The 27,678-nt window shown below is 40.1% G+C and overlaps 1 protein-coding gene across 3 annotated transcripts in view; it reads left to right on the forward strand.

Annotated features, from left to right (window-relative positions):
- Window positions 1-4,417: 4,417 nt before the first annotated feature.
- The window catches only part of ATP8B4 (ATPase phospholipid transporting 8B4 (putative)), a 278,437-nt gene continuing 255,176 nt past the window's right edge, over window positions 4,418-27,678 (forward strand). For 2 of the 3 annotated variants that reach the window (XM_044230130.1, XM_044230133.1), the window contains exon 1: window positions 20,131-20,207. The gene's annotated coding sequence lies outside the window, so the exon portion shown is untranslated. Of the gene's footprint in view, window positions 4,471-20,130; window positions 20,208-27,678 lie in introns of those variants that run through there. The other variant, XM_044230132.1, reaches the window with a different exon arrangement.

Consider the following 27,678-nt stretch of genomic DNA (forward strand, 5'->3'; position numbering starts at 1 on the left):
AAATTAAAAAAAGTAGAATTATAGACCAATATCCCTGATGAGCATGGATGCAAAAATTCTCACCAAAATACTAACCAATAGGATCCAACAGTACATTAAAAGGATTATTCACCACAACCAAGTGGGATTTATTCCTGGGCTATAAGTTTAGTTCGACATCTGTAAACCAATCAATGTGATACAATACATTAATAAAAGAAAGAACAAGAACCATATGATAATCTTAATAGATGCTAAAAAACATTTGACAAAGAATAGCATCCTTTCTTGATCAAAGCTCTTCACAGTGTAGGGATAGAGAGTACATACCTCAATATCATCAAAGCCATCTGTGAAAAACCCACTGTGAATATCATTCTCAATGGGGAAAAACTGAGAGCTTTCCTCCTACGGTCAGGAACATGACAGGAATGACCACACTCATGGCTGTTGTTCAACATAGTACTAGAAGTCCTAGCCTCACAATCAGACAACAAAAAGAAACAAAAAGCATCTGAATCAGCAAAGAAGTCAAACTCTCACTCTTTGCAAATGATATGATATTTTATGTGGAAAACCGAAAATACTCCACTCCAAAACTGTTAGAACTTACACAGGAATTCAGTGAAGTGTCAGGACATAAAATCAATGCACAGAAATCAGTTGTATTTCTATAGACCAAAAACAGGAAAGAAAAAAGAGAAATTAAGGAGTCAATCCCATTTACAATTGCACCATAAACTGTAAGACACCTAGGAATAAATTTAACCAAAGAGGCAAAGAATCTGTATCAGAAAGCTATAGAGTACTCATGAAGGAATTGAGGAAAACACACAGAAATGGAAAAACATTCCATGATCATGGATTGGAAGAACAAATATTGTGAAAATGTCTATGCTACCAAAAGCCATCTACACATTTAATGCAATCCCTATCAAAATACCATCAACTTCTTTTTTTTTTTTAAAAAAAAAGGAACAAATAATCCTAAAATTTATATGGAACCAGAAAAGACCCCAAATAGCTAGAGGAATGTTTAAAAAGAAAACCAAAGCTAATGGCATCACAATTCCAGACTTCAAGCTCTATTACAAAGCTGTAATCATCAAGACACTATGCTACTGGCACAAAAACAGACACATAGATCAATGGAACAGAATAGAGAGCCCAGAAATGGACCCTCAACTCTATGGTCAACTAATCTTCAACAAAGCAGGAAAGAATGTCCAATGGAAAAAAGGCAGTTTCTTCAACAAATGGTGTTGGGAAAATTGGACAGCCACATGCAGCAGAATGAAGCCGGACCATTTCCTTAAACCACACATGAAAATAGACTCAAAACTGGATGAAAGACCTCAATTTGAGAGAGACAGGGATCCATGAAAATCCCTGAAGAGAACACTGGCAGCAACCTCTTTGACCTCAGCTGCAGCAGCTTCTTCCTAGAAACATTGTCAAAGGCAAGGATGCAAGGGCAAAAATGAACTACTGGGACTTCATCAAGATCAAAAGCTTTTGCACAGCAAAGGAAACCATCAACAAAACCAAAAGACAACAGAATGGGAGAAGATATTTGCCAATGACATATCAGATAAAGGGCTAGTATCCAAAATCTATAAAGAACTTATCAAACTCAACACCCAAAGAACAAATAATCCAATCAAGAAGTGGGCAGAGGACATGAACAGACATTTCTGCAAAGAAGACATCCAAATGTCCAAATGGCCAACGGACACATGAAAAAGTGCTCAAGACACTTGGCATCAGGGAAATACAAATCAAAACCGCAGTGAGATACCACCTCACACTAGTCAGAATGGCTAAAATTTGCCAGTCAGGAAACAACAGATGTTTATGAGGATATGGAGAAAGGGGAACCCTCCTACCTTGTTGGTGGGAATGCAAGCTGGTGCAGCCACTCTGGAAAACAGTATGGAGGTTTCTCAAAAAGTTGAAAATAGAGCTACCCTAGGACCCAGCAATCACACTACTGGGTATTTACCCTAAAGATACTAATGTAGTGATCCAAAGGGGGCACGTGAACCTAAATGTTTATAGCAGCAATGTCCACAATAGCCAAACTATGGAAAGAGCCTAGATGTCCATCAATAGATGAAGAAGATCTGGGGTGTGTGTGTGTGTGTGTGTGTGTGTTTGTATACCGGAATACTATGCAGTCATAGTAAAAAAATCTTGCCATTTACAATGATGTTGATGGAACTACAGGGTATTATGCTAAGTGAAATATATCAATCAGAGAAAGACAATTATCATATGATCTCACTGATAAGAGGAATTTGAGAAACAAAATGGAGGATCTTGGGGTGGGGGGAAATGAAAAAAGATAAAACCAGAGGGAGACAAATCGTAAGAGACTCAATCTCAGGAAGCAAACTGCAGGTTGCTGGAGAGGAAAGCAATGGGAGGTATGGGATGGCTGGGTGATGGACATTGATCAGGGTATGTACTATGGTGAGTGCTGTCAGAATGATGAATTACAGACCTGTACCCTGGAAACAAATAATACACTATATATTTTAAAAAGATAGATATGCCCCAGGGGATAAAAATGCATTATATGTTTATTAAAAAATTAAAAAAAGATAGATATGTCACATGTTCAAATTATTTCACATTCAATTACTACAAACAGTATTCAAAAAGAAAAAAAAAGAAAAAGCATTTATTTCATATTTAGTGAAGTACCCACTAGATGGCAGGAACATCCCAGGAATAAGGCTCCTAAGTGTTCTGGGAAAGGGATAAACCTACTGGGAAAGAGGGTGGCCAAGTACAATCTCTCTTCTGCGGAAATCTTTTAAAGGGATTTACTCTTCAGACCATTCCAACTTACCTTTTAAAATCTAATTCTTAACACTGTTTATCCCTCAGTAATCTCATCTTATTCCAGAAAAAACAGAGGGACTCGGACCCTGAATCAATGTATATATAGATAATCTCAAATCAGATAAGATGCTATGAACAGCAAATATTAAAAATAATTTTAGGATTCAGTAAAATGTATTTTTAAGCCTAAATCCAGTTAAGCTTTCTTTATTAAAAGCATCCTAACTTTATTTTTAGTTCAATTTTGTTTGATATTGTTTTTTAAAAACAAGTAAAAAAATAGACAAAATTGAAAAGTAAATTAAATAGCCAAATTTGTTCTCAGATTAGGAACTGGCAGTTATTTCTAGAAACTATCGAGGTAACACCATACCCCTGATTAATTCAGCAGATCTTGCAAAAAACACTATTTAATATCAGTTGTGGCATTTTATGGTCCTGTTAAGATAGAGAGACTAAGTTTCTTCCAGTTGCGGGCTCACCCCAGCAGCTCGGCAGGTCTATAATCAGTCTTCTTGCCAAAAGCTACGTATTTGGGGCTGCGGGAAGAAGCCTGGAAACTGCAAATCAGGTGCTGCAGGATTCCCTGCTCTTCATCCTGTTCTTTTGCTGTCTCCCACTCTCTAGCTGGCTGCTGAGGTACATGCATGGATTTATGATGGCCCTGGACTGGGCTGGGTTATAACAGGGATGATAGGGGAAATACGTAAGGAAATACGGATATTTGCAAATCACGCCATTTCCATTATAGCATTCCTCCATGATGGAATGAAGGAAAACATGACTTAACTCGGAATGCAAACATCACGTTCACTAGAATTATTGGAGTATCTTTCACTTTTCTTTTCCTCCTTCGTCTTTCTACTCGCAACATCATATTATAGGCTTTCCTACTAGCTGCCCAAGTGATTCATCCACTATCTTTACTGTATATTTACTTTTACCAGTCAGATTTGTACGTCCATGTGTTTTCTTGTTACCAATTAGTACCTTTTCGTTTCAGCTTAAAGAAGTCCCTTTCACATTTCTCCTAAGCCCAGCCCAGTGGCGATGAACTCCTTTAGCTTTTGTTTGTCTGGAAAAATCTTCATCTCTCCTTCCATTCTGAGTAACTTGCTGGATGGGGTATTTGTGGTAGGAAGTTTTTTTCTTTGAGTATATTGTACCCTTCCCTCTGGCCTATAAAGTTTCTGCTAAAAAATCTTTTAATAGTCCTTTGGGGGCTCCCTTGTATGTAATTGGTTGTTTTTTTTCTTGCTGCTTTTAAGGCAAGAAGATGTGTGCAAAACCTCCCTTCCAGGAAATATTGACATTCAGGAGTAGCAGAAGGAGAGCATCTAGATAGGCCTGCAGGAAAAGAGAGGGAGGGAAAAGAACAAAGACAAAAAATGTCTAGCATTGAAAAAAAGAAGATGGCACCCACTGGCTACAGCAAAGCAGGGGTGAAGCACAGGTCAACCAGCAAGCCCCAGATGCTGCTAAATGAGACAACCGCCTCTCGGGCTGCTGAAAGCACGTGAGCCTTACTCACAGCCTCAGCGCTGAGTCCGGGCAGGTGAGTCCGAGGGCATGGCTATTTAAGGGCCGCTCTCAGAGGATTAGACGCTCCTGTGTTTCCCGGGTCAAGCCCTGCGCCCTTTCAAGGTCAGTGTTTTAGGGGCTTGCCTTTAGGTGCAGGTCTTAAAAGCTGGGGTGCCTGATGTAGAGTTCCCAAACCCTTCACTCCTCAGGGAGAAGCTCTGGGTTTTGAGTTCCCTCCGGATTGTGCCTCACGCCAGTGAGGCGTGGGGGGAGTGAGTGTGTGATTGTGTTCAACCTCTCCTACCTGCTTTGCTGTGGGGTCTTGTCTTTTCTGTCTGAGGTGAAGGGGTCATTCAGTTTGTAAGGTGTTTTTTTTTTTTTTAAAATCTCCAGAGACCTTGTTCCCTGCCTGGCTGCCTATCCAGTGTGACTGTGGGGTAAGGTGAGCCCAGGATCCTCCAACACTGCTATCTTGGTTTAGAACATTTCTCTCAGCTCTTTTCCCTCAAAGTTGCCACCCGCCTCACTCTCTGATGGAAATCAAGAGCCATAGCCCAGCATCATGCCAGAAAGATTTTGGAGAGTCTGGAATCTTTATCTTTCCCCCAGTTTTGTTGCCTTTTGTTTTCCTTCACTTTCATCCTAATCCTTGGTTAACATCCCTTAAAAGGGAAGGGGCCAATGAAATCCTTATCTACAGGGACAACAAAGCAGGAAGAAGAAAAGTCTTGGGAAAGAGGGGGGAACAAAGGTTGGGGTAGGTGGAGGCAGCTTTAAAAAAAAAAAAAAGCAACAGAATGAAGTTGGCCCAGGGAGCAGCTGTGGACAATAGTATTTCAGGGCTCACAGAGAGTGGGATGGGGGTATCTGACCCACAGGTGCTTCCATGGTAGGGTTCTAGAACATACCGGTGGCTTTTTGGTCTTTGGAGGACAGTCTAATAATTGAGAGAGCTCAATGCTTTTGTAAAGCATTTTCAGTTAATACTTCCCAAAGCTGCCTGCATGTTAGAATCACCTCAGGAGCTTTAGTACAGATTCCCCAGTCTGTCTCCAGGACTAGAATCAGAATCTCCAGGAGGGGGCCGCCCGCAAATGTCTCTATATTTTGAAAAGTTCCCCTGTTGATTCTCTGGCAATTTATTCAGGTGGATATTTAGGAATCACTGCACTAAACATGTTAAAACTTACATGGAAATAATTTCCCCCAGAGAACAGGGTGTTATATTTGAAGTTTAGTAATTAGAATAAATGAAATCATGTTATGGCTGTAACACATGATGACTATTTATCTACTGAAGTAAATAACATTTACTGAATAATAACATTTATAGCACCTTGAAATCTTCCCATGTACTTTCTTATCTATATCCTCAAAACTACTCCACAAAAGAGTCAAGCAAGGAATATTTAATGGTCTCCTAGTGTTGACTGGGAACAGTGCTGGGTAGACAGGAAAATGATTATGGCTCCCACATTACACATTAGGAAATGAATTGTAAGTGACTTATCGAGTGTCCCAAGGCCAATGGTTAGAAGAGTCAGGAATCGGGACGCCTGAGTGGCTCAGTGGGTTAAGCCGCTGCCTTCGGCTCAGGTCATGATTCTGGGATCGAGTCCCACAACGGGCTCCTTGCTCGACAGGGAGCCTGCTTCTCCCTCTGCCTCTGCCTGCCTCTTTGTCTGCCTGTGCTCACTCGCTCTCTCCCTCTGTCTCTGACAAATAAATAAATAAAATCTTTAAAAAAAAAAAAAGAGTCAGGAATCAAGACCTGGAGTGACCCAGCTTGGCTCATCGCACAGTGGGCTTCGGTGCTTGGAAGCTTGTGTGTTTACCTTGCTCTGGTGTTGTCACGGTCATCCTGGGTGATGCCCTGGAGATCAGTTAGGTCTCAGTGTATTCATCTTTGTTACCTGTTTGTTCTCTTTCTGTTATATTTAAACTCTCAGTTACACCGGAAAAAAGCCCAAAACTAATTTTTCCAACCAGTTACCAACTCTTCTCATTTTCCTTTGAGGCTTTTTGATCAAATGATCTGTAACAACTGACTGCAGCCTCAACTTTCTCTTGGTCTTTATAGTCTTTCTTTCCTCTCCTCTTCACCCAAATAACTCTAAGTGAGGTCATACAAGTCCCATGCATGTTAATCAGAATCTTTCTCTCTTTATGCTCTTCTTTCCTCACAGCTGCATTCTGCCTGCCCTGGATACTTCCCATCTTTCTTCACCCCCTCCTTTTCCTTCCTATTCTTTCAGTGTCTGCATTCATCCTGCCCACAAGAACTCTCTCTGTGTGAGAGAGTCAGATTTGTACATCCATGTGTTTTCTTGTTACCAATTAGTACCTTTTCGTTTCAGCTGTGTGTATGTGTGTGCGCACGCGCGCGCTTCTACTCTCCTTGTTCAATCCCACTCCACACACAGTTTCCAATGAAGAATTCTCTTCCCTTGGTCACTGCCCAATTCAAAAGGCTGCAGAAGCTCTTTATAGCCTGTGCTAGTAGGTCTAAATTGTAACTTAAAAAACAGTGTTAGAATAGCTTTACTGAGGTATTGTCGATACCCTCAAATGGTGGTGCTTTTATTCACCGAACTCCGGGCTTGCACTCATCGTAAGCAAACTTTCCACTCCTGACAGATGGATAGAATGGACATTTCCTTTTGTGACACCCACCTTATGAAGAAGTTCCTTCTTCTTGGTGAGTGATGTCACCCAGCAGCAGGCTCTTCTCCTGAAAGCAGTGTGGAGTTGAGATGAGGCGTAGCCTTTAGTCTCCGATGGACACTGATTTAGATCTTTCTTCCACACTTGACGAGCTATGTTACATGGGGGAGAGCTACTAACTTCCCTTTTCTCACCTTTAAAAGAAGGATGTCACCTCTTCTGCAAGTTTATGGTGATGATCTGAGATAACTTATGTAACTGGTACAATGACTAGCCCGCAGTGGACACAGATTAGGGCTAGCTGCTGCTAATATTAGGCCATTCCCACTCTAAAAACAACTAGCAGTCATTCCTCTCTTGAGTCCCTCCCTGGACAAAGTACTAATTGGTAATTTCTTTTCTCAATTTGCATTGTTTTAACATGCATATAACTTTGCTTTGTGAAGTTTAAAAATATTTCAGCACACATTTGTGAATAAATCATGTTCTCAAATAGGCTGTGCTTTATTGGCCTTTTATTGGAGTTTAGGATGGTTCAGTCTGTAGTGGGTGACTTAGCATAACTTTGTTTACTTTGATAACTCATAATATTTTTCTCTACACTGTCTCAGGTCTTGAATTTGGGGGTACTTTGAGGGTCTGTTAGCTCTCTTTAGTTCCCCACATTCAGAACTGGAGCTCTGTTGGTATGAAAAGAGGCCAGACCAGGAAGGGCCAGACAAAGGGGAACCAGGACCTCGTAGGTAGATGCAACCTGTGAAGGGATGGGGCCCTCATCTGGGGGAAGATTGAGCTGCAGGGAGTGGGGAGAGTGGAACTATTAGGGAGGAATTCTGCATGATTCCGAAGCCTGAAGACATTCAGGGACTGCACTTTTGTCCCTTGAGGAGGGGCAATTCCCTGGTGAGAACAACGTGGAGCCTTGCCCCTGCTCCTGGTCTTCAGTGGGTGTGTTCCAGGTGAAGGCTTGCATGAGAGACTGAGTGTGGGAGAGAGTTACCTGGCTTCTCAGGTACCTAGAGGTCAGGCAGTGAGACTGAAAGCTCCAGCCTTCTAATCTCACGGTTGACTCCACTGGCAACCAGTCCCATCCTTAAATGCCTTCCAAAAGTTGCCTCTTTAACATTAAAAATGACACCTTCATTTCTCTCTCCACTTTGGAAATTCCGAGGATTTTAGAAGTTCTATGTTAGATATGGGGATAAAGTCAGATTTTTTTTTTAAATTATAAATCACAATCTCATGGGTACAAAATTCATCCAGCACCAACAATATGCTAGGCATTGTGCTAGGCACTGGGGATAAAATCCTGAATGAGGTAGATGCAGTCTCTGTTCTCAGGAAGTGTAGAGTTTTAAGGAGAGGACACATCATTAAACAGAAAACTACAAGTAATTAAAGAGTTACAAGTGTACAGTATGCTGCAGAAATGTAAGAGACTTCAGGCTTAGTTTCAGTAAGACAAAGGAGTGCAGGATCAGAAAAGGACTAGATTAGTCCTTGGATCTTATAGATGGGGGCCACACTGAAGAGCCCAAGGGTGGAGGAGGCTGGTAAAGCAGCCCTGGACAGTGGAAACTTGATTTTATGTTTCTAGGTACTCTCTCTCAGAACCCCTGTGTGTTCTGAGATTAGGAGATTAATCTCTTCCTTCTGTTGTATTATCTTTATGTTGCTACCTAGTATGCTTTCTAGGTTTAATTTCTGTGTATTAAACAGAAAACATCCTACTGTGCAGATAAACTCCCAGAGTCAATATAAAATGTGATTTCTGACAAAAAAGCTTTAATCAGAACATAGTTAATGGAGTTATTTCCCAATATGTGGAGTCTATGATAATCAGTGGATTTTCTCAGGTATGAATTTTAAGTTTTGTAAGATGTTTAACAGTGAGAACTACCTAGTACTGGAACTATTAGATTCAGTCTGATATACCGAAGTCACTCCAAGTCATCCATATAGAATGGATAGATTTAATTACCTTATTTAGTCACACAATTTCCCCCATAGCAGCAATTAAGTCCTGTTTATCTGTACTTTGACTTTTTTTTTTTTTAAGATTTTATTTATTTGAGAGCGAGAAAAAGAGAACATGAACATGTAAGCACAGGTGGTTAGGAGGGGCAAAAATGGAGGGAGAGGAGGAGTGAGAAGAAGACTCACCACTGAGCAGGGAACCCATGCAGGGCTCAATTCCAGGACTCCAGGATTATGACCTGAACTGAAGGCAGACATTTAACTGACTGAGCCACTGAAGCACCCTGTACTTGCTTTTTTTTTTAAAAAAAAAAAAAAAAGAAGAAGGATTTCCAGTGCAGACAGGCTTCTTGGTAGTTGGAGGTGATGGTGGCAGCATGGGTGGGTATAAAAACAGCAGAAGGAGCAAAGGATAAATAAAAAGTGATTAGAAAGGGATGTTTGTTAATTAAAAATCATTTCTAATTTCTGGCTTGAAGGGATATTTGCAGTTAGTGAAATTTCATTGACTTTACAAGATACTTTGATTTGATGGTTCATTCTTGGCATTGTGCCTTCAATTTCAGTATCTGACACCTTTTTAGGTCCAAGTGTAACTAACTGATGACTGAGTATATTTCAGTCAGTTTTACATGTATCTGTGTTTGGACAAGTGATGCTTTGTCTCTTGCTAATCATGTACATGTATGTTTGTTGCATCTCTGATCATTTCTAAGTGTACATTCCCAACAATGGAAGAATTGAATCTCAAGGTATGCACATGTATGAAGCGTTTGATTAACTGATGGACTGAGCTCCAGAAAGGCTGTGTCAGTCCACCCTCTCACTACTCGCGTATGAGAGAGACTGTCCCAGTGTGGCTTACAGATTGTGGAAGGATGTATACGGGATAGATTTTCTCAGCCAGCTGCTAGAATGATGCTGAGGTGATCATTACAGTTGGCAGGCTGTGCTCACAGCGTTTACCAAAATATTGTTAATTAAGTTGATCAGTGGGACTCTGGTGAATGAGAAGCTGAGCAGAAAATCTTGAAATCTTATCACCAGGTGTGGTACGGTGGAAAGATCATTAAAGTGGCAGTTAGGAAGCCTGGAATTGATAAATGTTGGATTCTGTCCACTCCCCTCTTTGACTATCATTTGTGTCTAAGATGGTACTCCTCCCATGTCTAACCCTGTATATGGCTATAAGGGTCTGTGTGTTACTTCATAAGAGAAGCAAGGTGAGTATTGTTAATGAGGGAGAGACAACAGATGCCTCACAGTGAGGAGTGACACAGATGAGATTTTTCCTGTGCCCCAGTTGTTAGGTATATCCTGGCAATATGCATTGTTGCCCTCAGAGACAGTGATTCAGCTCTTATCCCAAGGGTACATTCAGTTTGAGAAGCTTCCAGTAACTGCAGGGAAATGTGGCTGGTAGTTAATCAAGGTGTTTAAATGTTACTTGGTGATTGATTACTTGAGAGTCGGGATGATGCACTATGATGGCCAGCATTTAAAGGACACAGTGGCTCTCCTCAGTCAGCACTGTACAGAAAGATAGATGCATAACTTGTGATCCCTTGGGTTGAGTCCTTAGAGAATTCTGGCTAACACAGGGAATCTAGGCACCTCCCAAATGTTGCTTTTCAAAGAAAAGTTGACTCATTGATTGGTAAGAGTCAGGGATTTGGGGCATTGTATTTGTGTAGCCCATTGGCTGGCGTGTGATAGGTCCTTACTCGATGAATGGAATATCATGAGAGAATGAATGGGAAAGTATTCAAGGAAGATTGACATTGTCTCAGTGCTAACACATTGCTTGATTCTGTGGCTGTAATAACTATGAGAAGCCTCTTGCACAATGCCTGATGTAGAGAGAAATGTCACTATTTTAAGTGCTCCAGTAAACTATGAACAAAAGCTGTGGGGAAACAATTTAGAATCCCAACAAGAAAATTTTTATTGATTGTTCAGAGGTTAATCCCTCAGCTGAAAAGAAGCACTTTTATTTCTCCTGTCCAATATTTCAATTATAATAAAAAGATAATATTTAATGAGTATTTTCCATGTACTAGGCACATATTATTTTATTTCATCCTCCCAGCTTGATGAAGTAGGTTCTGTTATTATAACCTCCGTTTTACAGATATGACAACTGAGACGTATAGGGAAATTATCCAGTGGTTTTCAACTATAAGCTGGCAGAGCCAGGCTTCACCTACAGGCACGCTGGACTTCAGAGTCCCTACACTGATACTCACGTGAGGCGGCCTCTTTAGACACACAGGCCTGTTCTGTATTCTCAGTACCATGTCACAAGGATAATTCCCCCAAATGAGACATCTGGCCACTTTCAAAAAAAGAGGGAGGGGAGGAAGTGAACTCATTCCTACTTACCAATTAAACGCTACTCATTTAGCAAAGGAAACAATTAGGATAAAATATCTTAATCATGGAAGTCAAACAGTTTTTCCAAACCAACATGTAAGCCACATTTGCTCCAGCCCGGTTTTGCCCCCGTATGGGTGGTAGATTGGTAGACATTTTTCATTTTTCTCCTGAACATTTTGAGATTTTATAGACATATAGAATGCATGTTTGAAGTGCTTTTAATTTGAAGTTTCTGCGTAGCACTTCTCCCTTTGTTCCTTGCCATGATAAACCTACCCAGATAGCAAGTTCACAGAAGGTTGTGAGTTTTGAAGTCTTTGAAAATTATATGACAGTGTTGTATACGTAATTGTGGGTGAGAGCACGCCAACATCTCCTTGAGTGCCAGACACACAGCCCCTATAAATCCTCGGCTAAGAGCAGAGAGTGGTGGTCCTGTTTACTTAAACTCCAGGATGGAATGGGCATGGTTAGCATCACAGTAATTGACACAATCAGGAGATCCAAACAGATTTGCTGCTACTTGTTGTGCACATTTAAATGCCGTGTGTGTATCAATAATTGAGAAGAAGAAAGTTTCCATGCTCAAAGTTGGATTAAAAAAAACAACAACCCAGCTTCACCTTTGTTGAAATGTACATGAGAGAATTGTTAAATGTCTGGGGACTTTACAGTTTATTCATGGGGAGATAAGGATTTATCAGTGAGAATTTGCACTTTTTTGGAGGCCCTTTGAAGTTACATCTGTGTTCCCCTAATTGGACCAAATGTTTCCTAGTCAGATATAAGAGGAGCCTAGGACATTTTTCTTTATAATGCTCTGCTCCAATGGCATCGGTATTTAGTTACAGTTTTATGTATGTCAGGTTTCAAATATGATGACCTATGAAAATGTCTAGGAGGTAGACCTCAATTCATTATTTTGCAGAAGTATCTACTTACGGTGTGGCTAGATTAAATCCTATGTGGAATTCTTGCACTTGGATATTCAGTCGGTTTGCTCCCCACACTTGTAAAATTTAGCAGTTGTGACCAGTTTGTTTTAAATTTGGGAAAGAATGTCTAGGACCTTAGATAAGTGTGCACTGCAAAGTTTACCCAAAGCAATCTAGATGGACAGATGTGACTTGTCAAATGTTCTGGGCATTCAAATGATTCCCACAAACCACAAACCAGTGAAAATGATTCATGGAAACAGGGTTAAAATTAAATGTTTTCTGAAGTGTGACACCACCAAGTGATGGTGGAGTGATTAAAGATTATTAGCAATAGGAAAAGACTATTCAGAATATTGATAGAAGGAAAAATCCAAATGAACTCTAGAATGCCTCCTTGATTGACTTACAAGTTGAGAATTTGTCACACTAAATATTGAATGCAGATGAAACTAAGATAGTTTGGAAATGAATATGTCACAACTATACCTCAGAAAGAGAAAATATAGCTTTCCAATTTTAACCAGCTAAGAGTTGAAGGATGGGAACATAAAGCCTTTAAAACTTTAAGGTTAGATTTTGAGGTTCTGAGTTAAGACTTAGTCATTGTAGACCTCCTACTTGAACATTCAGTAGGTTCTGGTTAATGATGTGTAGGTTTTGTTTTACTGCTGTAAGAGTAGAAAATAACTTTACCGTCACACCTCATGAGTCACAGAATGACTATTGAACTTGAGATCTTCTCTCCTCCTCCTTGGTGGCATACTAGCTGAGACTGGTGCAAGGAGCTCGCATAGATGACCCAGAATTTGCTTTCTCTCCCCCGCCCCCAATTTTTTCAATGTCTCCAACATTCCTCCAGCCATCCGAGCTCAGAACTCGGCATCATCTTTGACTTTTGCCCTCTCCTTTCCCTTCCTGTTGTCAAATGTTATTGTGTCTATCTTGGGAATACTTCTTGAATCTATACTTTTTTCTCCATTCCCATTGATGTTGACTTGATTTATGTTCTTGTTATCAGTTGCCAAGATAATTGTCAGAGGCTATAATTTACCTCTAACATGTTTTTCTCTTATTTTCCATTATCTCCTTTTTTATGCTCTCATTTTCAAGATAGACTGATGCATAGCATTAGATGATCCTTGCAGATACTCTTGTGTTTTTGACTTCTCTGATGGTGCTACTGCAATTCTCACTCCCTGAATGGATTTAACTCCTTGTTGTATACATAAGTCATACCAGCTCTTCACGGCCCAGTGCAAATGCTTTCTGTTCCCCAAAGTTACCCTAATCATGAACCCTTTTTTTTCTTGCTCTTTTTTCTTTCCCATTACAATTACCTTTTTACCTTTATAGGGGCACTTATCATTGCATAATTTGTCATGCTTCATTTCTTCTATTACACTCCAACTTTTTGACATAAGAATCTATGTATAATTAATCTTTGTCTCCGACACAAGTTTAGGATGGTTGATTCTATGCTTTTCATTATGCAAATCATGCAACTCTGGAAAGAGCCTATGTCTAAATAGTGTCAAAAAAATCATCCATTTTCATGTCAGTTTCCTGGATGCCAAACCATAGGCCAATTGTTGAATGACTATTATAGTGTGATTATTACTAACCTTATTATAATTAATGGTAATTACACATGTAAGGGTGGTTAGTATTAGTCCTAATATTACTAAGACTTTGAAGAAAAGACTATTGAAATACACCAATGCTTTTAGATATTGATGTTAAAAATTAAATTATAAGGGATTGGAAGGCTATTCTCTTTCTTTACCTAATTGTAATGAGCTAGAATTTATATTTCTAGCATATCAGTGGGGAATTAGACACATCTAGGCTTTGGGGGTGAATAAATTCATACCAGCTCCTATATAGAATGAAAGGAAGCACCATCATACAGAAGCAGAAAAAGTAGATAGGTTAGGTACATTGATTCTAGAATGAGACTGTCAGGTTCAAATTCCAGTTCTGACACCTTCTAGCTGGGCAGCTTTATGAAATTTCCTTAACATTTGTTTTTCTGATTCCTTATTTGCAAAAAGGCTTACATCACAGGATTGTTGTAAGAAAGAACTGAGTTTTTCTATGTAAAGCCCTTAGAACATAGTAAGTAGTGTTTAGCTGTTAGGAGTTCCTGCCCATCATTATTTTTATGGAATGTTGGACATTATTAGTCTGAAATTGTTTCAGATGAAGAAGCTGAGACCCAAAGAGGTTGAGTGACTTGGAAGATCATCCCAATGTTCCTCAGAGCCTGGCTAATATCATCACAGGGGTGTGTTCTCTTATATCCTATGCTAGGCCCTGGGTGGGACACTGAGTTGCCATCCTCAGGTATTGAAAGCCCAGACAAGTGGACAGGTGGAGATTACAGCAGGTAATGTGCCATGATGCAGAAGTGCAGCATCTTACAGGAGCTCAGAGCAGATCCAGATTTCTTTTCTTTTCTTTTTTTTTTTAAGATTTTATTTATTTATTTGACAGAGATCACAAGTAGGCAGAGAGGCAGAGAGAGAGGGGGAAGCAGGCTCCCCGCTGAGCAGAGAGCCTGATGCGGGATTCGATCTGAGGACCCTGAGATCATGACCTGAGCGGAAGGCAGAGGCTAAACCCACTGAGCCACCCAGGTGCCTCCAGTTCCAGATTTCTTAGTCTCCAAATGGGGTTCCCAGGGGAAATGATATGCAGGTAAAACCTTAAAGATGTTGCCTTAGTGTGTTTGAGCTGCTGGTATAAATTACCATAGACTGAGTGACTTAACAACAGCACAAGTTTATTTCTCAACAGTTCTGGAGGCTGGAAGTCTGAGACTGGGTGCCAGCATGGTTGAGTTCTGGTGAAGGCCCTCTTCCAGACTACTGTCATTTCATTAATACCGTATGTGTAGAAAGTCGAGGGGAAGAAAGCTCGAGAGTGTGTCTAAGGTCACTAATCCTGTCAGTAAGGGCCTTATCCTCCTGATCTCATTTAATCCTACTTATCTCCAGAGGCCTTACCTCTTGACACCATCACCTGGAGGGGTGTGTGTGTATGTGTGTGTGTGGTGGGAGGGTTGGGGAGAAGGTAGGGGTGTCAGCATATGAATTTTAGAAGGATGCATAGCAGATGTAGAAGATTTAGCTATGTAAACGGAGGTGGAGAAGGGCAAGTGGACAGTGTGTACAAATGCCCCGACATGCATGTTAATATGTACAGAGAAGCAAAAAATGTCCAGTCCAGCCAAAGGGTGGATACCTTTTTCTTTGCAGTAAATTAAAATCTTCCTAGACTCTATCCTGTAATTTTAATACTGTCTGCCTATTAAAACTCCCTATTATATTTGTCCTGGGTGTGCCCCCTAAATTCATGTCTACCCAGAATCTTAGAATGTCGCCTTATACATAAATAGTATCTTTCTGGATGTGATTAATTAAGTTAAAATGAGACACTGGAGGTGTGCCTGGGTGGCTCAGTGGGTTAAAGCCTCTGCCTTCAGCTCAGGTCATGATCCCAGGGTCCTGGGATCGAGCCCTACATCAGGCTCTCTGCTCAGCAGGGAGACGCTGGATTAAAGTGGGCACTAAATTCAGTCCCTGGTATCTTTATAAGAAAGCCATGTGAAGACACAAAGATACAGAGGAGACACACAAAAAATACCATCTGACATGGAGAGTGTGGAGGGATGCATCTACAAACCAAGGAGTGTCAAGGATTGTCAGCAGCTACCAGACACTAGAAGAAAGGCATAAAACAGATTAGGTTCTTCTGGAGTTACTCATGGACAATCTTGGCAACACCTTTATTTCAGACTTCTATCATCCTGAAATGTGAGGGGAGAAAAATTCAGTTTTAAGCCACCTAGTTTGTATTCATTTTTTTGTTATAGTCTTAGCAAACCAATATAGCATTCTTGGTGAGTTTAACTCTTTTAGGTGACAAGAAGAAGGCATGCAAAGATATGCCTTCTTATATCTTACATGATACATCATTTCAGTGATGGAAATGAGTGTAACAGGTTCACAGTTTACTCGCTTTATTGCTCATAGGCCTTAAAAATTTGGCTGTTTAACTTTTTATAAAGAATTTGTTTTTTTCTCACTAGCTCACACAGCCTGATGGTTAAGTAGGGAAGAATAACCTCTGACAAACCCTGAGCTAGGGGCACCTGGGTGGCTAAGTCACTTAAGCATCTGGCTCTTGATTTTGGGTCAGGTCATGATCTCAAGGTTGTGAGATTGAGTCCTTGTCAGGCAAGACATTTAGTGTGGAGTCTGCTTGAGAGTCTTTCTCTCTCTGCCCCTCCCCCTGCTCTCAGTCACATGTACATCACTCTCTCTAAACATAATAAAAAAAAATTTAAATATCCCCCCAAACAAACCTTGAACTAGCTAACTTATGTATCACAGTCTTTTTAAGGTCAAATAAGCTCCTTTTGGTTATTTAGTCTTTAGGGCCTTTGGGTGTCCTCTTCCTCTCTCTGTTCCTCTCCAAGATGGGAGGCATCTGGGTAAATGGAGGACTCATTTTGCTCTGTGATAGGTAGCAGCCTTGTGTCCATGCTAGGACTTCTGGTTTCCCTTTGCTCAAGGAGATCTCTTCATCTTGACCTGGGCCTTGCTTTTTGTCAATCACAAGGAGGCAGGAACATAGCCTCAAGTGTCTGGAGTCACCCTGTTCCTCTGTTGCTTACCATTGCTTCCAGCCTTCCTGAATTTGATGCTCTGGTGGACAAAGACACCCTTTAGAGCTGGAGAAAACAGGCCACCAACCTGGGTGCCTCCACATTTTTCTGGATGCTTCTATTGTCAGCACCCTTTGAAGCTTAGGATCCAAGGTAGGAAAAACCAGGATTCTGGTGTCTGTATCCATTGTTTCCCTTGTCTCTCTGTCTCTGGCATGACTTAACCCTATGTCTCACCTCCTTTTCTGGGAAGATATTTATGTCCCTTCCCCTTGATAGACTGGATACAAGATGAAACACTAGCTTGCCAGTCAGGGAAAATCTGAAACCTCTTCCTTACCCAAGGATGCATAAGAATGTGAGAATGAGCCAGACATAGCTTCATCATCCACTCAGGCACCGTAGGTCCCAGCACTTGAGATTGGACCATGTTCTACCTAAAGATGGCTCAACATTGGTGGGGATGTGTCCAGAACTGGAGTGATGCACACTTTGTAATTATTCATTTAGAATTAACATTTACTCAGAGAAAGCCTTTAATAGGATCTGTTACTCTTCATTAGATATGGGGTACCTCTGGAGGGCCAGGTAACCCTGGAGCCACCTGAGACAGTTTTGCCTCCCTCCTGCTATCTTGTGCTTTCACCTCCTGTATCACATCCCAGTGCAGTCTTCCAGCTTCATAGTAGGGTGGATTTTCTTACAATATCTGTACAGAACAGCTGTAGCACCTTAGGAAAGAATGCATGCTCTCCTCCGAGGTGGAGTGTCCAAGGCAGCACTTGACGCATTCAGCACTCAATTCCTGTCTAATCCTTGCCTGGCCTCTGATCTGCTATGACCTAGTAAGTACATTTACTGATGTACTGAAGTGATGATGAACTCCCTTTTGGCCTCCACATTCACAAATGCTGTAGGATGTGGGTTTTTGACTCACCCCTGCCATTTGGAATGGAAACTCAGGTGGTAGTGGAGGACTGCCATTCTCTTAGGTGGGATAGAGTAGTAGCTGAGAGGAGAAGATAAAAACTATCAGTAATATTTATTCTCATGGACTGTTAGCTTGTGGAACTAGCCAGATCCTGCTTTTTCATCTTCTATTCATCTCTTAGGATTCAGCTTCAAATCCTGAGGTTTTCCTGCGATACCTCCACAACCACATAGAAATAAGCATGCCTTCTCTAATAGTTCTAAGGAGTGTTTGGTCAGGGATACCTCTGTTAGAGTTTTTACCATACTGTATCACAGTGACTTACTGACAACTCATTTCCCTTCCACTAGAGAAGTTCTTGCTAGGGCAGGGATCAGGTCTTTATCTTGATCCCAGCATCTTAGAGTGGAATTAGTGCAGAACTGGGGCTTGGAAAATGGTGATGAATGTATGAAATATTGTAGAGATAGACCTGATTAGGAGCCTGAATTCCTTTGGTCTTGGACCCTGCCCTTTCCAAATGACATGTAAGGGTAGGGAGTTTTCATACCTATTGATGCCCAGGATGGTCTACAGGGTGAAGAGATAGAGGTAAGAGATTCTTTAAAACCTTGTGGCCCTGGCCCTTCCTTCTGTTGGGATGACAATCTGTTGAGAAAGTGGGGCTGGAGTGACAATGGCCACAGTCGCCAAACTATGGAAAGAACCAAGGTGCCCTTCAACGGATGAATGGATAAGGAAGATGTGGTCCATATACACTATGGAGTATTATGCCTCCATCAGAAAGGATGAATACCCAACTTTTGTAGCAACATGGACGGGACTGGAAGAGATTATGCTGAGTGAAATAAGTCAAGCAGAGAGAGTCAATTATCATATGGTTTCACTTATTTGTGGAGCATAACAAATAGCATGGAGGACAAGGGGCATTAGAGAGGAGTAGGGAATTTGGGTAAATTGGAAGGGGAGGTGAACCATGAGAGACTATGGACTCTGAAAAACAGTCTGAGGAGTTTGAAGTGGCGGGGGGGGGGGGGTGGGAGGTGGGAGTACCAGGTGGTGGGTATTATAGAGGGCATGGCTTGCGTGGAGCACTGGGTGTGGTGAAAAAATAATGAATAATGTTTTTCTGAAAATAAATAAATTGGAAAAAAAAAAAGAAAGTGGGGCTGGAGTGAATGTTAGAAGATTTTGAGTATTTGGCTCCTCCTCTGTCTTGAAGGGTCTGAGACAGCAAGAACCATTGGAGCCCTGACACTGACGCAGATCTACTCCTTTTTGGTAGATACCTACTATGGCATCATAAGAAGTCCTTATGACAAATCTATGAAAAAATGGAGCCCAAAATATTTCCTGGGCACTTGTTATATGCAAAGAAGACACTGCTTTCTTGATAGCGAGCAATATCATTTAGGGAAGGGTTTCTCTCACTGGTGCCATCGTCAGTGCCAGGATTCATTTTTGGGTATGGAGCATTCATCATTTGGAAATGAACTGTTAGAATGACTTTTATAACTAGGGATACCAATTGTTTGGCTTGGAGTTAGGCTGTTTGGTTTAGAGCTGGGTCATCTAATTCTGGAACATGTGGTTCAAAAGGAATTTAAAAGGGCAAGTTAAATGCAAATCACCTGGTTTGGGTGCAGTGGCTTGGATAACAAAAAACTTTCTGGATCCCACTGTTCTGCTTTGTGTTTGAATGTTGGAATTCTAAGGGGTATGCAGGAGAGCCCATATGGGATAATCCAAATTATTAGGGGGAGCAGGTACCCAGAGGTGACTTTTAGGACCCAGGAATTTAGCTATGTTTTTTTTATTTTTGAAATTATACCTGCTTAATTTTAATGTAGTGATATGTTTATATTATTTTTAATTTACTTTTAATTCATGAAATGTAAACAGTGAGCAGGAAGCTCTTCTGTTCCTAAATCTACATCCTTATCCAGGATTTAACTTCTAAAGAAATGTCTTCCTGCATTTTCTGATTTTCTTTTTGTTCTTTTTGTGAGTTAGTTGAGTAATAACTAACTCACTGTTAGTCTTTTCATTAAAGATGGAAAGTCCTACATAGGAAATGGTGCCACCAGTGATGGGTCAATCGTTTATGTTGGCCAATGTAAGGAAACCTACTTTCTTACACAAAAGGCTACCAAGAGGAAGTCATTGTTGGGGATCGGGGGAGGAGTTGGGTTACCTTCTCTTGGTGAACTTTAACCAAACACACCACAGAAAGTGCTAGATAGTACATGAAACCAGAAGAGGTTGGAAAATTCTACTTTGTTTCTAGATATTGAGGACCAGAAAGGTATGTATGATTTCAAGGTTTGGTGACACTGTTTCTGAGTGGAAAGTGAGTAGGTTTCAGGCACTGAAGAGAGGAGGGTGTGGTCAGCAGGAACATTTTTAGTGTACTTCTGTCACTGGCTGAAACTTGTCCTTGTTCCTAAATAATCCTCTGGGGTGCAGGAAGGAAATATTAAAACTGCAGTTTTTCCTGATTGATTTCATCAATCATTTAAAGCTGTCTGTTTCTTGTGCTGTTTTATGTTGTATAGAAAGAATATTCCTGGGAACTACTGTCTCAGAAGAGGAGAAGGCAGATGGTTGTATCAGGACGGAAAGAACTGGAGAGGTAGAATAGCTCAGAACTCAGAGGTCTTCCTTCTCTTCTGATGAAAGAAATGTGGTAGCCATTTGAGAAGATTATGGAGAGAGCAGGGAGGACATTGACCTTTGCTGGGCAATAATTGTATTACAGGCTTTGGGTTATGTATTTTTCTTGTTATATCACCGCATATGTAACTTACACATACACTTGTTCTTTTATGAATTTAATATACATTTAGTGAATATCTCATTAAATCTTCATGAATAGCTTGATAAGCAGTTTTTAATTTTCCCAATTTTACCACCAGGAAGCAAACAGTTATTTTAATTTTTTTATTGAACTGTAGTTGACATTCTAAATGATATTATATTAGTTTTAGGTATATAACAGAGATTCAACATTTGTATACACAAAGAAATAATCACCACTGTGATCACTCTAGTCATCATCTATCAGCATACAAAGTTATTACAATGTTATTGTATTCCCTATCCTGTACAGTACATTTTTACGAATTATTTTATTTATTTACTTTTTATTTATTTACTTGACAGACAGAAATCATAAATAGGTAGAGAAGCAGGCAGAGAGAGAGGAGGAAGCAGGCTACCTGCTGAGCAGAGAGCCTGATCCGGGGTTCGATCCCAGGACCCTGGGCCCATGACTTGGGCTGAAGGCAGAGGCCTTAAACCACTGAGCCACCCAGGTGCCCCGACTTACTTATTTTATAACTGGAAGTTTGTACCTCTTAATCACCTTCACCTATTTTGTGCATACTCTTCCACCCCCAGCAGCCACCAGTTTGTAGTTTGTATTTATGAGTCTGTTTGTATTTTGTTTTGCCTCTTCGTTTTTGTTTTTGTTTTTTTTAGATTCCACATTTCCATCAGTGAAATCATACAGTATTTGTCCTTCTCTGACTTATTTCACTTATCATAACACCTAGGTCTATCCATGTTGTTGGAAATGGCAAGATTTTATTCTTTTTATGGCTGAGTAGTATTATATATAATATATGACATTATATATATACATGCACACATATACACACACATCTTTATATATTCATTCATCTATCAATGGATACTTAGGTTGCTTAGGAAGTTTAAAGCAGTTAAGTAATATGTATGACATTTGTACTCTGCAATTGTCATGCTTTAGTGCATAACATACACTCAAGGGCCCCTCTCAAAGAGATGTTCCTTCAGTAGGTTCAGATTGGCCTCCAGTCTGCTCACAACAGGTGGATTGCTCAAGAAAGCATTTACAAAATCAGGGAATACTTTGTTCTGGTTTTCTTTTTTGTTATATGTGTCCAAATTATAATTTTAGGCCAGAGTTACTTCTCTGCTGTTCAGGCTGATACCAAGGCTTGGTTTGATATTTTAGTCAGCTCAAACTTCCTTTCTTGGCATTAAAAGCAAGCAAACAAAAAACTCCTGAAACTCTTGTAATAGCTAAATTTCAGGGAATTGACGAAATCTTAATTAGTTCATTTCATTGTGATTAGATTGAATTGACACAAGGGGCTAAATCTGCTTGGTGGTCCCATTCTCAATAGCAGAGCCTGTTTTCCACCTTTTTATTGTAGAATCCTCTCATCTGCATGTCTGACTCTTTCCAGCACAGAAGTGTCTCATGAGTAGCAATCACATTTTATTCATCTTTGTGTGAACACAAAGTGGCTAGCAAAGTATTTGCCCTTGTTGAATGAAAACATTGGATCAGGCATCCTGGTTGTTATAGGTGGTTTATCTGTTGACCTAAAATGGTAATTTGTTGGCTCTTAGCTGTGTTGGCAGTAGAGCTAGACTTACCTGATTTGAGAAACATGGTGCTATTTATTCTGGTTAGAAAACCTGCATGGCTTCATATTAAATATAAAAATTTCCATCTCTTCCTTTTGATGAAATATGTGCAAAGTTGGAAGACAAGGTAAGAGGGTGAGTAAATTGGGAAAAACATTTCTCTCAAGTGCTCAGATACTTAATCAAAATTCCGTTAACATAATTCATTAGAGTGTTGTGAGGATAAATTGAGGTGATCATTGAGAAACTCTAGATTTGGAAACTCTAGATTACAAACAGGGACATTTCTAAAAAGTAAGGTTTTTAAAGGGAAAATAAGGTTTTTTAAGAAAATGGAACTTCTAGTGTTCTGACAATGTATATGCTACATAATGAGGATTAAAAATTAAGCCTTGGTCAGGTAATATTACCTAGTGGGAATATATAACGTTTACCATTTTAGCTCTTTTTAAGTGTACAGTTCAGTGATGTTAAATACATTCACAGTGCTGTGTAACTGTCATTGCTGTTCATCTCTGGAATGTTTTCATCCCAGTCTGGGACTCTGTACCCAGTAAATACCCTCCCATTTCCCCTCTTCCCCACCGCTGGCAACCTCTGTTCTTTGCCTATACTAGGTACCTCATACAAGTGGAATTATTACAATATTTTCCTTTTGTTTCTGGATTATTTCAATTAGCATAATGTGTTCAAAGTTTATCCATGTTGCATCATGTATGATCATTTCATTCCCCTTTTTTTTTTTTTTAAGATTTTATTTATTTGAGAGAGAGTGTGTATGAGTGCACAAGAAGGAGCTTGAGTCAGGTGAGGGGCTGAGGGAGAAGCTGACTCCCCACTGAGCAGGTTGTTCAATCTGAGTCTCCATCTGGGAACTCCTGGATCATCATTGGAGCTGAAGGCAAACAGTTAACCAACTGAGCCACTCAGGTGTCCTGAATGTCATTCCCTTTTTTTTTTTTTTTCAATTTATTTATTTTCAGAAAAACAGTATTCATTATTTTTTCACCACACCCAGTGCTCCATGCAAGCCGTGCCCTCTATAATACCCACCACCTGGTACCCCAACCTCCCCCCCCCCCCCCGCCACTTCAAACCCCTCAGACTGTTTTTCAGCCCTTTTTAAGGCCGATTGATATTCCATGGAATTTGTATACCATATTTTGTGTATCCCTTTATCCATCAATGGACGTATGGGTTGTTTTCACCTTTTGGCTATTGTGGATAATTTTGCTATGGATATTGGTCTATAAGTATCTGTTTGAGCCTCTGGCTTCTGTTCTTTTGGTATTTATCTATAAGTGGAAAAAAGTAAAACTTTCATTTTATTTTATTTTTAAATTTTTATTTATGTATTTTTAATCAAAGGAAAAGCTAGTATAGCTTTATTGTAATTAGATGAAATAGATTTAAGGCCAAATCAATATAAAAGATAAAGTGGTTATATTTTATAATAAAAATATTAGACTTTAAAATTTTAACACATGGACTACAAAATTAGTAACTATAAGTTATTTATCCTCTATAACATAGATTTAATATAAAGCAAAAAATTTGACAGAAATAAGAATAAGCAATTCTATACATAATGGGAGATTTTAGATGTATCAATCTCCATAGTAGAACAAGCTGATTTAAATGAAAATTTTAATTAACATGACCAAGTGGATATATAGACAACATATATTTTTTTCTTTTCACTTTTAAAATTAATTAATTGATTTTTATTAACACATAATGTGTTATTAGCCCCAGGGGTACAGGTCTGTGAATCACCAGGTTTACACTTCAGAGCACTCACCATAGCACATACCTTCCCCAGTGTCCATAACCCCACCACCCTCTCCCTACCCTCCACCCTGCAACCCTCAGTTTTATTTGTGAGATTAAGAGTTTCTTATTGTTTGTCTCCCTCCTAATCCCATCTTGTTTCATTTATTCTTTTCCTTCCCCCAAACCCCCCACGTTGCCTCTCAACTTCCTCAAATCAGGGAGATCATATGATAATTGTCTTTCTCTGATTGACTTATTTCGCTCAGCATAACACTCTCTAGTACCATCCATGTCATCGCAAATGGCAAGATTTCGTTTCTTTTGATGGCTGCATAGTATTCCATGGTATATATATACACCACATCTTCTTTATCCATTCATCTAGACAACATATCTTTTTAATAACTGTCTGCATACTGGGTTATAAGGCAAATCTTTTGAAAGACTGAAATAATACAGAGTATGTTAATTGTACTGAGATCACACAGCAGGCTTTTACTGAATGACTTATGAAATTAATAAAGCAGAGTTTTTAAACCCTCCTTTCCCCTATACTTTTTAGGTTATCCAGAGCAAGTGTATCTCCTCTGTTCATGCCATAAAGAGTGAATGGTTGCTTTCTTCATCTTCAACTTGCTATAGATTTCCATCCTTTTTCCTAGGTTTCTCTTCTACCTCTGAATTTCATACTGCAAGATGCAGTTACAAAGGAGTCTGAAATCTGACCCTAACCACTCTATGCCTGTAACAAAGTCTACTCAAATTAGGTCCATCAACTGGCACTACTTTGGGGACTGACAGATTAAGGTGAGCTAAGAAAAATTAACTTGAGGGCACATTATAAATGGAAATCTAGTAGAAATGGAAAGTGTCATACAGAGAACTATAGTTTAGATTTCATCTTCAGTTCATTTGATAAATTACTATCTGCTGGGCACTGTTGGTGATGACCAGGAAAGAGACAAGAGCTCTGTTTCTGAGCAGCTCAAATTTTGGAGGAGGATGCATATGTATTTAGTAAACAACAAAAACTACACAACAATGCTACTACTGTCATTGGTTTATACAACATCCCTCAAGCACCTACTGCACATTGTTCTAGGCCCTGGGTGTATATCCAAAGACCAAGTCCCTGTTGTCCTAAAGCTGACTGTCTGGTGGGGGGAGCCGGACAATATATGAGGAAATATGCTGTATAATAGGTGTGTGTTTTCCTATGGAGGAAAAAATAAAGCAAGAGAAGGGATGGAGAGAGACCTGTGTGTGTGTGGGTGGGGGGTTAGGTAGGCTGTCCAGGCTGGGCCTCTCAGAGTTGGGGACTTGGATCACAGATCTGAATGAAGTGAGGGAGAGAGTCAAGGTGACATGTGGGCGATAAGACAGCCTGGCTGAGGACTAGCAGCAGCTGCTGCTGTAGTGTTAGATTTCAGAGATGGGTCAAGAGCTTTGGGACTTAAAGTAATGCTCTGTGATTTTAAGTACATAATTCTGTGAAATGGTAAAATCCTTTTTTAAGCACCCCAAGATCTATCAGCAAGGGAGTATTTAATGGCAAGATACTTGCATTTTTAAATGAGTATTTCAAAATGATATTAAATCACTGCTAGTAACTCCCCCCGCCCATGCATGTGCATGCATTATGAGAGCTTCTGTGTGTGAGGTGAATGTGAGGCAGTCATCCTATGGTTTTACTGTGAGTGTGGTAAGACCTTCTGTCTCACCTTCTTCTGCTATTAGGATTCCTCATTTCATCAGTGGTGTTAATTAGGAACAAAAATCAGTTCTGACTAGTTAATACAAGAAGAACTAGAGCATTTTAAAGCCACTTAGAACTTTCAGAAGCATGTAACAAGAATATACTGAGGAAGCCGAAGAAAGATATCACTAGTATTGACATTTCGGGGAGAAGGACAGGGCTGGTGACTTCTTTCTGGTGTGAGAAACTTTTGGGCAAATGGAACAAAATCACACATAGCTCTTTAATGTGGCAGTCTTTTTTTTTTTTTAATATAGTATAGGACTTCATGCATGCATGGGAGGGAGGGAGAGAGAGCATGCATGGAAGAAAGAAGTGGTTGCAAAACTGAAGACTTGATCCTTATAGACCTCATCTCAAACTGGGAGGGGAGATAGCAGGCATTTAGAGTAAGTGCCAGTGGATGATCAAACCTAGTCTCTAGCAGAGTCCAAGAGGGAGGGGCCAGCTGCTGGGAATCAGAAAACGGTCCTTTATGGACAGGTTTGAGAGTCAAAAGATGAAGGAAAAGGTCTCTCAAGTAGAGAGGATGATCTGGGCAGAGATGCCATTGTGGGGAAGTATGGTTGATGTTTAAGTAAAGGGGAGGGGTCCTAATGGATTAGGACAGAGGACCTGGCTTGGAGATTGTAAGGTTAACTTTGGAAAGATCAATAGAAGGCCAAGAAGAAAAGGAAAGCTCCACGCCTTCTTTTATAAGTTACTTTCTGACTCATTAACTTATCAGATAGTAGGGAGATCATCCCTTGCTCCCTCATTGGTCCTTTGTTAGAGGGGGACACCCATAGGTCTTAAGATGCACCCTGCAAACAAAAACACTATCTTCTAAGAAATCCATTTTTATTGGTTGACATACAAACTCACTGTAAAAAATTTAAATGGTACTTTTCTAAGAATCAATGAACTATTTTCTCCCAGGGCCCACCAGCCCTTCCACCCCCATACCATTTTTTTGGAGGCGACTACTGTTAAAAATTTCTTTCTGCTTATCCTTCCTAATTTTATTCATCCAGTCAACAAATTCTTAATTGAATGCCTGTTATGGAAATGGGATACAACAGTGAACAAAAGTCCCCACTCTCAAGGAGCTTATAGTTTACTGGGAAGAAGCAGGTGGTCAACGGCAAACACATTTAAAATATCTTACAGAATGGAATTATCCTATGCATACTCTTGCAACTAGCTCTTTTCCACTTGACAGTCTATCTTGGACATCTTTTCATGTCTGTTTATAGAGGTGTACCTCTTGAGGCACCTGGGTGGCTCAGTGGGTTAAGCCTCTGCCTTCGGCTCAGGTCATGATCTCAAGGTCCTGGGATCAAGCTCTGCATTGGGCTCTCTGCTGAGTGGGGAGCCTGCTCCCTCCTCCTCCGCCTTTCTGCCTGCCTTTCTGCCTACGTGTGATCTTTGTCAAATCTTTGTCAAATAAATAAAATCTTTAAAAAAATATTTAAAAAAGAGGCTACCTCTTTAACTGGTACTCACTAATATTTATTGAGCATCTGCTGTACTTTAAGCACTGTCTTAGTCACAGTAATTCTTTGTGGTAAGTACTGTAATTTTCATCTTACTATAGAGGAAGTACCGAGATGAAGAGAGGTTCGGGAACTTGCTCAGAGTCATCTAGCTAGTCTCTGTTGGAGTCAGATCTGAACCAAGGCCATCTGATGCTTCACTTCAGTTCTACTCTCTTGATGGCTGCATAATACTCCTGTACATGAATGTACCTTCACTTATTTGGCCAGTCCTCTATTCTCAAGCCATTTTTAGTTTTTTTCCTGTCACAGACAGTGCTATAATGGACATTTCTCCAGATGTGATTATGATCATC

The sequence above is a fragment of the Neovison vison genome, chromosome 13, assembly GCF_020171115.1.
Source record: "Neovison vison isolate M4711 chromosome 13, ASM_NN_V1, whole genome shotgun sequence".
NCBI lineage: Eukaryota > Metazoa > Chordata > Mammalia > Carnivora > Mustelidae > Neogale > Neogale vison.